The sequence below is a fragment of the Alosa sapidissima genome, chromosome 6 (assembly GCF_018492685.1).
Source record: "Alosa sapidissima isolate fAloSap1 chromosome 6, fAloSap1.pri, whole genome shotgun sequence".
In the NCBI taxonomy this organism is placed as follows: Eukaryota; Metazoa; Chordata; class Actinopteri; order Clupeiformes; family Clupeidae; genus Alosa; species Alosa sapidissima.
Window position 1 is genome coordinate 33,967,112 of NC_055962.1, and position 12,500 is coordinate 33,979,611.

General features: G+C 44.2%; 1 non-coding gene across 1 annotated transcript; it reads right to left on the reverse strand.

Annotated features, from left to right (window-relative positions):
• Positions 1–3,714: 3,714 nt before the first annotated feature.
• On the reverse strand, positions 3,715–3,796 carry trnas-uga. Its single transcript has one exon. It is a non-coding gene; the product is annotated as a tRNA-Ser (tRNA).
• Positions 3,797–12,500: the final 8,704 nt, after the last annotated feature.

The following is a 12,500-nucleotide window of genomic DNA, read 5'->3' on the forward strand; positions in this document are numbered from 1 at the left end:
GAGAGAGATGAGAGAGAGAGAGAGAGAGGAGAGATGCTACCAGCGTTTGGTCTGCGCTGATGACTGTTTTAATTTTAAATGATCTAGCACTCCGCTCTGCAGGAGATCAGGTTGCATAACACACACACACACACACACACACACACACACACACACACACAAACAAGCACACACATACTCTCTAACACAAGCACACACACACACACACACGCACACACACCACCTCTAGACATTCAAGCTGGCAGCTAGGTTTATATCTCTCTTTAGCTGTGATGGTTTGAGGGCAAGCAAACAACGTTAACACACACACACACACAAACAAACAAACAAGCACACACTAACTCTCACACACATGCATTAGCGGGAAGTTTGCTGGTGCCCATGCCTCTGGACCTGTGCCATGTCATATTGATCCGCAGCTTTTGAGGAATCGGCAAATAGTCTAACACCACGCCCGTGATCAAAGCTCTCCAGCGCTGACAGCACCAGTCTGCGAGCGCAGAACACATATAGACATCAAACATAAATCACAAGGTGCTTGTTTCTGATGCTAATAGAAGCTATTTTAATTCTTAGAGTTATTTATTTCAAGTTTTAGGGGGAAAAAATTACCTCTTCGAAGGAAATAAAAAATGCTTTCATGTTAATGTTTACCCTGCAGGCATGTTATTATTATTTTTGTTTGCACTACGACTATATTATGCGGTTTGTTAAAAAGAAAAGGCAGAGGTTGGTGATTTAAAGAGGTTTGTACAAAAGCGGAGAGAAAAGACTCCAAGTGTCAGAAAAGACTACAATAACCATATTTCCCGCTGACTTTGTACTGGGCTACTGAGGTTTCATGGCAGAACAATGAGTCTGACAGCTGCAGAACTCAGGAATGACACCCATACAGCCGCACTCGTACACAATCACACTCACACACACACACACATTCTCCACATCTGTTTCGGCTGACCTCAGCGACCCCAGACAACTGTTCCCAACATGGCGCAGGAGTGAGAGAATGACTTGAGTGGCATGGAGGAACAGAGGCCGGACTGTGTTGCGGGGCATGAGGCGCACCCGTGGGACATGTGTCAGCCAATCCTAATTGAATTCTAAAACTAAGCCGTGGTGCAAAGGCAATAAGGCCATCAAAGACGACTGGCCTGTCTTGCATGAGGACTTCCTGTCGTTAGCCGACTTGCAGAGCTCATTTCCTGCCATTAAGCCATTAATTAAGATGTTCTAACCAGGTGAGGGGGCTCTTAGGCCTAAAACTCTCGAGCCATTAACTAATTAAGAGAGAAACGACACAATCGTCCGTCTCAGAAGTCCTGCTCTGATCCCCACCAGCCTTCTCTGTAGCGCTCATGTCACATATCCTGTTGCTAAATTTGTCCTGACATGGCAGTAGTATGATATTCAGGGTGGACACAATGGATGTCTTGTCATGTCATGAAGGCATACACATCAGTGTGTGAAAAAGCCAGCTACTCCATCACGGCAAACTACATGGTGACTTTTACACAGGAGGTCATGGAGTCATGAATGGGTACACACACACTATGCAACTGTTGATATGTATGTACTGTATATGTGTTATGGGTTGACTGTTCCACTGGGTTCAGGAATCATTTTAGCAAAGACAACTGGGCCTTAGTACTGTGGTTTTATGTCAGTGAATGCAATCACTCTGTGACTTTTGAAGTGTTTTATTCACATATGGTCTATTTTGAATTTAAGTATACATTTAAGTAAGGGATAACATCTAGGGGAATGTGTGTGTTGAAGTGGGACTGGAATTCAAGCATAAATTATTTAGGTAATAATATCTAGACTAAAGTAGAGAGAGAACATGCTGTGAAATTCTGCCTCTCTCCAGATCTCTTCATTTCAGATGAGATATCGAACAGACCAGTCATCAGCTGAACGTACTATAAGAACTCAACTCCCTGCTCTACAAGATATCTATTCCAGAAGAGTACTCCTAAGAGCCCAAAAGATTCTGAAGGACTCTTCTCATCCTAACAATGGATTATTCCTACCACTGAAATCAAGAAGACGCCTATGTAGTCACAAAGCCAGAACTGAGAGACTCAGGAGAAGTTTTTATCCCCAGGCCATCCGAACTCTGAACTCACACTACACTGACTTTGCACACATTCACTCCTCAGCACTCTCAAACATTTCCCAACTCTGAACTCACACTATCCTGACTTTGCACTCATTCACTCCTCAGCACTCATGACCCCCCCCCCCCCCCACACACACACACACCTACAAGACTTTTAGCACTTTTACATCCCTCTCCCTATGCTACAGACCTTTTATTTATTTTCTTATTTCATCACACGTCAAAACACACACACACACACACACACACACACACACACACACACACACACACACACACATATCTGACTTTCTCCAACTTTTGCACATCTCCATAGAACTTTTTATTTATTATTTTTGATTTCTCCTCCATCTACCCATGTCCTTGATTGCCTAGCCTTTCTGCCCCCCCCCCACCCCCCACCCCACCCCCATCCCCAACATACACACTTACATCATCACTGTCATCACTTCACATACATACAGCACACTGCTTGCTACAGTAAGCCTCCTCTACATACTTGCTGCACACTGCCCCCCCCCCCCCCCCCCACATACACAGCACATTGTCTTCAGGATCTTCTCCAACACACATCCTCTACATACTTACAGCACACTGCCCCCACCTACCCACACACACACTACACACACACACACACAGTCACTGCTCCACTCCCCTCCCGCCCACACACACATCTTCACTGTCATCACTCACATACATTACATACAGTACTCTGCTTGCAATAGTAAGTCCCTGCCCCCCCCCTACATACACAGCACATTATTTCATCAGGAAGCTTCTCCAACACACATCCCCAACATACTTACAGCAGACTGCCCCCCCCCCCCCCCCCCCCCCCAATACACAGCACATTGTCTCACGAGGAAGCTTCTCCAACACACATATTGCACACTGCCCTCTCCCCACATACACAGCACACTATCCCATCTCCCCTGTCATCCCCCCAACACACACACCAAGACCCCTGGCAGTTGGGTTAGCCCCTTGAGCCGTGGATCTGCCCAAGGTTTCTTCCTTGGTAAGGGAGTTTTTCCTTGCCCCTGTTGCTCTTGGGTGCTCCTTGTTGGTGCCCCCACCCAATCCCAATCCTCCCCCACCTTTTTTTATGCAGCCCTTGCCACTTAATCTACTAAACCCCTCTTCTACTGCACCCCCCCCCCATTAATGCACAAATAGGCTAACACCAGACATAATTTCACTGCATTTCTTACTTCCAGTAACTATATGCATGTGACAATAAACTTCCTTGTATCCTTGTATCCTTGTATTAGCACATTCGGTTACACTTTACACTTTTACAGTATCGACATACTGTAAGAGTGACATGTCACTGTCATGAACGTGTCATAAACAAGTCATAAACGTTTATGACATAACATTTCTGTCATTAAGTGTCATTCGTTTTTGTCATAACAAATTAGGGTTAAGATTAGGATTAGAGGTTAGGATTAGGGTTCATGTGTCATGTGTTCATGACAGTGTCATGTCGATACTGTCAAGTAAAGTGTTACCGCACATTCTCATGATCGAATGTCAGTTTCCCTTCCACAAGCAGATTTTAAAGGTGAAGGATTCGGTAGAACTCAAGAAAGGATCGCTGCGAGCAGGGTTCGAACCTGCGCGGGGAGACCCCATTGGATTTCAAGTCCAACGCCTTAACCTCTCGGCCATCGCAGCTGCACACGCAGCCCTTTTGAGGCGTACTGAAAATTTACAAAGACTTCCCGTTTATGGCTGACAGTTGAAACGCAGCCAAAGCACAACGGGCTGGGTGTGTGAGTGCAAATAAAACAACACTGACTGAATGAGCTGCCTGTGAGCGTGTGTGTGTGCCCCACCTCACAAAGACACACCTCACAGCAAACCAGGGTTAGAGCTAAACAAGATGACTTAGTGAGCTCATGTGCCTTGCCCTACCTCACAAAGACACACCGCCTCCTCACAGCTAATATTTACATTTAGATTTATTCATTTAACAGATGCTTTTATTCCAAAACGACTTTGGAATAAACCACAAGAGAATCACAGTGCAGAGGAGACATTAGCTAAGAATTACTACTGCATTTGCCAATACTAATACTATGCAACACTAAACCATACACAGCAAACTATGCAATACTATACAATACAGAACAATATTACTATGCAATACTATACAATACACAGCAATATTATTACTATGCAATACTATACAATACACAGCAATATTATTACTATGCAATACAATACAATACAATACTATACTATTACTATGCAATACTATACAATACAACAATACTATTACTATGCAATACTACACAATACACAACAATACTATTACTATGCAATACTATACAATATAACAATACTATTACTATACAATACTATACAATACAACAATACTATTACTATGCAATACTACACAATACACAACAATACTATTACTATGCAATACAATACAATACTATTACTATGCAATACTACACAATACACAACAATACTATTACTATGCAATACTACACAATACACAACAATACTATTACTATGCAATACACAATACACAACAATTTTATATATAGTACAGGGATTAGCGCTAAACAAGCTGAAGGCCAGCCCTGTAACACCATCACTTTGACGAAAGACACGGCAGCCTAATGACATATCCATTCCAAGGAAACTCTGGTATTTCAACAAATAACAAAACAGCAATTCATCCAGTTCATGTTCCATGTTAATGTGGCTTTAAAGCTTAGGGAGGATCACTGGGCTGTGATCTATTGAGCGGTGTATCAGGCAACCTGCCCTGGCGTCACATTTTTTCCCCTTGTGTTCAAACATTATCAGGCTCTTATTTTCTTTTCATGATAAACCTCCCCATGACCCAGTGATGGCGGCACCAAAGGCACGTGGCTTTGTGGGGTACATGTTCTCATGTTCAACTCCACGTCCAAAGACATGGTGAAATCATAGCTCTCTCTCTAAATATGATAACAATGAGATCAAATAGATTTCATACTGATTCAAAGCGAAGTCTGGAGAGGTTCGATCTCTGATTCTAGTCATGTGTGAAGAGCAGTCATTGCAATAGAGACAGAGTGAAGGCATGCCTTGGCATGGCAAGTCTTTGAGAAGCCTTTGATAGGGGCAAAGAGTGGTGCGATAAGACTCCCTCTCTTGGGAAGTGAGGAGATCCACACACAGATTTCAAACCTGATGCATTGCAGCCATGATGGGGGTGAGACAAAGTTCTTCAGACGTGGCCATGGCTGGTTTGGGAGCACTTATCACAACATCCACTCCTTGATTGCCTGATCTGCTGATGCCATTCTCTGGCTAGTTTGTCTAATTTGGATAAAAGCGCCTGCCAAGTGACTAAAGTGTAAAAGCATCACATGCGTCGACCGGCAGATCTGTACTTTTAAAAGGCGCCCTGCCTCTCGCGCTGTCTCCTCGTCAGTGTACAATCCCCCGTCCCCCAGGCCTGATCAGAGAGAGGAGCGGAGCAGCTAACAGCTTTAATGGGACACGTCTCCTCTGATCTGAGCCAGCGCTGCCTGTCATCATTAATACAGTGATGGTGTAAGAGGAGGGGGGGTGGGTTGGTGATGAGGGGTTGGTGTAGGTGTGTGTTATCCAGGGTCTTACAGGGGAATGTCAATAGGGAAGCCTCTGATGTGCACGGGAATGCTGTGTGGAGTGATTGGGAATGACAGGGAGGCCACCCCAGGCACATAGCTGAAGCTTTCCGTTAGCGTTAGCAAACAATTAGCTTCCACTGTAATCAGTGGAGCAGGTTACACCAGATGTGATAGCGGCGCGTACGTTTGAAAAAAATTTGACCAGTTTTCTAAAACTGTTTTTACGCTCCCCGAACAGAGCACTTGGGTTGCGGACCCGCTGTAGCCCGGGCCTCACGAGTCCTACATGAGGCTGGGTGCTGGAGTCTTGGTTTCACTGGGAACTCTGGAGAATGCCAATCTTGTCGAACACCATGGGGGGTCTCACAGTCGCAGCGGACCCCGGAAAACTGTTCAAACCAATTCACGGATGCTGATGTGTGTTTGTGTGTGTGTGTGTGTGTGTGTGTGTGTGTGTGTGTGTGTGTGTATGTGTCTCTGTGTGTTTGTGTGTGTGTGTGTGTCTGTGTGTGTGTGTCTGTGTGTTTGTGCGTACTTGTATGGACGTGTGTGCCTGTCTGTATATTTATGTGTGTGTGTCTGTGTGTTTTTCGATTTTCGATAAAAAATCAAAGTGGCATGCTGAGCTTCAATCAACTCCAGACTAAAAAGTGTCTGCCTCATAAATCTTAAGCTATTTCACAACAACACTTGAAACACGGCGACCTCAGCGAGCCCTCAACCTCATCCTCTACTTATAAACACACTGATGCTGGTTGAAGCCGCCGGCAGTAAAACTCCAATCACATCCATTTCCCAGGTTCCACAGGGCCCGGTAACCAGGGCCATGGTCCGTATCAAAGCAGCTGTGTGCCGATAAATCTGCAGCGTAATTAAATCTCAACAACTCTCCAGTTGACCTGGAAGAGGAAACTTCAGTCTTCCTCTGTTTCAGCATTTGTCATTCTCTTTTCTGGTGAAAGGGGGGGGGGGGGGGGGGGGGGGGTTGATGACAGATGTCCACTATGTGTGTGTGTGTGTGTGTGTGTGTGTGTGTGTTCAGTTAAGCATTTCAAGACAGGAATGTGCATAGCACATGTGGTTTGGGATAACTCACATAACATGTTCAGTATCTGCAGTGATAGTATGCTATGCAGATGACTCTAAATTTTACCTGCCATTAACAGCCGAAAGTTCCTGCACTTAAGCCTGTTTAACTGCCTTAATGACATAAAGAGTTGGATAGCAGCAAATGTCTTACAATTAAAGGAAAAGAAAACAGAGAGAATTATTTTTGGTCCATTCAGCTCTGTTCCTAAGATAAGAAATGCACAGCCACTGGCTGTAAATTGCCACAGTGAGGTCAGAAATCTTTGAATTTCAATAAGCAAGTCAGTGAGAGCCCTGTATATCGAGGGTATTGCAAAAAGTATCGCTAAGATAACCGCATCCAAAGTTGGCATGGTTCTCCTGTCACGATATGCCAGAAGAGGAGAAAATCACCTTTTAAAGTAAATTGTCACGTGTGATAGTGTGAGGGCACAGCTATTATTAGCCTTACGGTATTATTAGCGTGACTTTGAAGCGGATGACTGGCTATGTCCAGTTTCATCAACCGAGTGAGTGTCTTTTTCTGCCCCCTAGTTAATACCTGGGACGGTCATAGGGTGTCACTATAGAATATAATTAATGTATTTCGGGGGAAGTAAGGGGAGAGAAAGTCCTGTGTACACAGATTGTGTATAGGCCTAGGCTAGGCTACTTTTAAAATGCGCTACGTCAATGGAAAACTTCTCCTGGTCTGTAAAATGACGCCAGGATATTTCTAAAAGTTTGTGCTTTTGACCGTTTATGCCCTGAAAGGCAAGTCTTTCACATTCATATTCGGTTACATCTGCAAAGAATGATGACTGAGCTGACACATTGAGTAACAAGTAATGAGTAATGAGTAAATTTTAGCTCTACCGTAAAACCGTATAGCGGCGTGGACAAAGGGAATGACTGCTAATGTGTTGAATCTTCACCTAAATAAAGTCAGGGTTTAACAGTCAAAAGGTATGTTCTTTTTTGTTTTTATTACTGTATTTATTTTATTTCTGTGAGCACCTTGGGTCTATTACATTGCATTTAAGTGTGCTATATAAATAAATGTGACTTTACTTGACTCACTTGCACTTTTATAGAGGAAGACCTAGATACATCACTGAGCACACACTGTGTGTGTGTGTGTGTGTGTGTGTGTGTGATGAGATCAGAGCTTCATGATGACAGGGCCATTGCTGTGTGCCCTACTGGCCCAAGTCCAACATACCTCATCTAAATGAATGAGTCATGCTGCAGACATATGCTGTGTGTGTGTGTGTGTGTGTGTGTGTGTGTGTGTGTGTGTGTGTGTGTGTGTGTGTGTGTGTGTGTGTTGAGTGTTGTGAATATGTGTGAATGCATGTATCACTTTGCATGTGTGTGGGTGTGGGTGCCTGTAGGTGTATAAGAGAGAACTGAGTCTATGTACGTGTGTGTGTGTGTGTGTGTGTGTGCATATGCTGCCGTGTTTCTTCCTGTGCCAGATGCCTGCAGGTCCAGCACTCCTGCTGACTGAGAGGAACTCCACAATCTGTTCTTGCAGTCTCAGGGGAAACCCTCACACACACACACACACACACACACACACACACACACTCACACACACACACACACTCACACTCACACACACACACACACTGTAGTCCTCCTTGGCATCTGGTGTGGCTCATGCCACAGACGGTCAGCTCTCCCACACCACATGCAATGGAGGCCTTGGACAGGTAAGGCCTTGGACAGGTAAGGCCTTGGACAGGTAACAGGGCAGCACTGGTTAGTGGGCCTCACGTAGACTGCGCCAGGTTCCACAGTGTGGTTATACAGCAGTAACACAAGCATCCTGCATGACCAAAGGAATGTTCCCCTCGTCAGACCTGCACACACACACACACACACACACACATGCTGACACACATACAGACTCTCACACACACACACACACACACACACACACACACACACACACATGCTGACACACATACAGTACACACTAACTCACACACACACACACACATGCTGACACACATACAGACTCTCTCACACACACACACACACACACACACACACACACACTAACACACACATGCTGACACACATACAGACTCTCTCACACACACACACACACACGCACACACACACACTAACACACACAATGACACACATACAGTACACACTAACTCACACACACACACACTCTCTCTCACACACACACACACATAAAGAGTGGGCTTTTATGATGTGCAGGTGAACTAATGAGAACCAAGCCTGCTCTGCTGGCCAGCTCCACTCCACACCAGCCTGAGCCATGGCGTAGAAGCAAGTATCACAAGCACGGCAGACGGTCCGGACGGTACTCAGGCCCAGCCCAACCTATACGACTAGAAAATCGCTACGCCATTCTGACCGAGGATGAGGAGCCCCTCCTGCCCCGAGACAACCATCCTGGTCCCTCCTCAAAGTCAGCGCCCCCCCGACCCCCTCCTCCCCGGACCTCATCAACCTCCACCCTGGTCATCGGCAGTTCCATGGTTAGAGACCTCTGCATTCCCCAATCACGTAGCGGTCCCTCCAAGGTCTACTGCTTCCCTGGTGCCAAGGTCCTTGACATCCAGCAGAAACTCCCAAGCATCCTGGCCTGCCACACCAAAGTCAACAACATCATCGTACATGTGGGCACAAACGAGATCAGAGATAAGCAGTCAGTAGCACTGTAGGAAAACTACAAAACTCTCATCACCGTCATGAGATGGGCACAGAAAAACGCTTTGTCATCTCTGGGCCTCTCCCTACCTACAGAAATGGTGCTGAGAGATGGTCCAGACTGTTCGATCTCCACACCTGGCTCAAACGCTACTGCGCTTCCCTAAGCATCCCCTATGTCAACAACTGGGGCTTGTTCTGGGAGAGGCCCAGTATGCTGAAGCGTGATGGTCTCCACCCAAACCAACATGGAGCCAGGCTACTCTCTGACAACATAGCATCCACACTGAGGCATTGACATTCTGTAGAAAATATTACAGATTCACGCCCCCCAGGTATTGATTCGAATGGCATTATACATGTGGATGGGTCTGAGAATGTTTTCTGCAGGGTAATTCTTTGCAATCAATGATTTTATTAGTGAAAAAAAATTGGATTTTCTGTTTCTTGTTGAAACCTGGCTGACTTCAGACAGCGAAGCTGTTCTTGTTGAAACTTGTCCCCCAAATTATAATTTCTTCCACTCAAATTAGACAAGGCAAACGAGGTGGTGGAATTGCCTCCATTCTCTCAAACAAATATTGTTGCACTAGAGTCAACTTTGGCGAATTCGCTTCCTTTGAGTATATTGCCCTCACTCTGAAGGCTGACCCAGCTGTACTTCTATTAACCTTATACCGCCCTCCTAAACTATGGACTGGCTTTCTCGACCAGTTTTCTGAACTTATGTCGCTCATCATCACTAGCTATGATCGGATAATTGTAAATGGCGACTTTAATATTCATGTCAATAAGACAACTGATGCTAAAGCCAGTAAGTTCCTTAATGTGTTGGACAGTTTAGAGCTAAAGCAGCATGTTACAGGACCCACCCACAACCTTGGCAACACCCTCGATCTAGTCATTTCTAGAGGGATAGAAGTCACAGACTTATCAGTAAATGATATAAATATGTCTGATCATTATTGTGTATCTTTTAATATAGTACTACATACTCCAAAAATTCATCCCGAAATTGCAATCAAATCGCGACTCTTGGACATTAGAGCAGAACAGCAGTTCATAGCTCTTATAGACTCCATAAATTTAGATATTTTACATCATCCCATTGATCAAATGGTAGAGGCTCTAAATTGTGAATTAGGCGCTCTGCTTGACAGAGTGGCACCCTTAAAGACTAAAAAAAGGCCCTGTAGCAAACTGACACCTTGGATGAACGAAAATATCCATGATCTAAAAAGATCATGTAGAAAAGCTGAGAGAACATGGAGAAAAACTAAGTTACAGGTTCACCGTGCCATTATAAAAGAAAAAATAGCAAATTATTATAGAGCTATTCGGAATGAGAGAAGGAACCACTTCTCTAAGGTAATTGCTGAAAACAGTGGAAACTCTAGGGTGTTGTTCTCTACCATTGTTAGGCTATTGCATCAAACATCCTCTCTAAGATGCGAAGAATTTGCAGACTTCTTCAAAAACAAAGTCATTTCTATAAGGGAGTAGCCTAGAAATCTAGACGCGCCCCTAGCGGCAGCAAATTATATTTGCTGCCAGGGCTAGTCTAGATAGATAGATAGATAGATAGATAGATACTTTATTGATCCCCAGGGGAAATTCTAGGGGATAGTCTAGCAACTCTCCGTTGGCCTGTGAGCTCCAGAAATCGAAACTCAATCAGGCCAATGAAATCGTGTATAGAGTCATTAGGTGGGCTTAACATAATGATTAATGGCAGAGTTGCAACGGTTTGGCTTGAATTCCCTGCTACTTGACAACAAGATGGATTAGCACTATTACTCAATCTGAGCTTGGTAAAATTATAACTCAAACCGGCTCCTCAACATGTGTTTTAGATCCAATCCCTACTAGATTCCTCAATAAAGTATATGATAGCTTAGCTCCCTTTATTCTCAAGGTAATAAATACCTTATTAGAAACAGGTATATTTCCAACTGCTTTTAAAGGAGAATTCCGGTGTGATATTGACCTAAAGTGTATTGAAACATGATACCGAGTGTGAACGTATGTCTCATAGCCCATCTCGGATTGTCCCCTGCACTCCAAAATCTGGCGCTAGTTAGCCGATGCTACCAACAGCTTTTTCAATAGTGGTGCTTCGGCATCGGGCTAGCCATGCAAATATATCACTGTTTTACACCCATTTACGAGGCTCAATGTATCTTCACACTTCATTGGTAGACTTCCGAGGGCCCTGACATTTAAAACGAGACATTGAGATTGACATTGACATTCATTCATTGACATTGAACAACATTCATTGACATTGAAAAAGCACTGGTAGTTTACTTACAAGACGATTTATACAGACAGTATCTTCACGAAGTTTAGCGCTTGCAGCCATCTTGAATTTAGTCACGATAAGTCAAGCAACGAGTAAGAATGAACAGGTATGATAAGGGATCAGATTCCAAAAATAATTCAGTGGAAATGCATGGATTCCAGTTGCTGCTACTGGAAGAAACTGGAATCCATGCATTTCCACTGAATTATTTTTGGAATCTGATCTCAACGAAAACAGTATCCTTGAAAAATTCCAATCAGGTTTTAGATCAAATCACAGCACAGAAATGGCTCTAGTAAAAATAGTCAATGATCTCAGACTGGCTACTGACTCAAACAAAGTCTCAATCCTTATTCTTCTGGATTTGAGTGCGGCATTTGACACCATTGATCATAGCATCCTAATTCACCGCCTTGCGAAGTGGGTGGGTCTCTCTGATAATGCTCTAAATTGGTTTCAAACCTACATTACTGGCAGAGATTTTTATATCAGTCTAGGAGATCATGTATCTGAAAAACATGACTTGCCTTTTGGTGTGGCCCAGGGGAGCTGCCTTGGTCCCCTGCTATTTTCCCTATATACAGTATGCTTCCATTGAGAAACTTCATAAGTCAGCATAATGTAAACTTCCACAGCTATGCAGATGATACCCAATTGTATATTTCTGTGGAGCCAACTAACCCAGATGGCCTTTGCTCCCTCA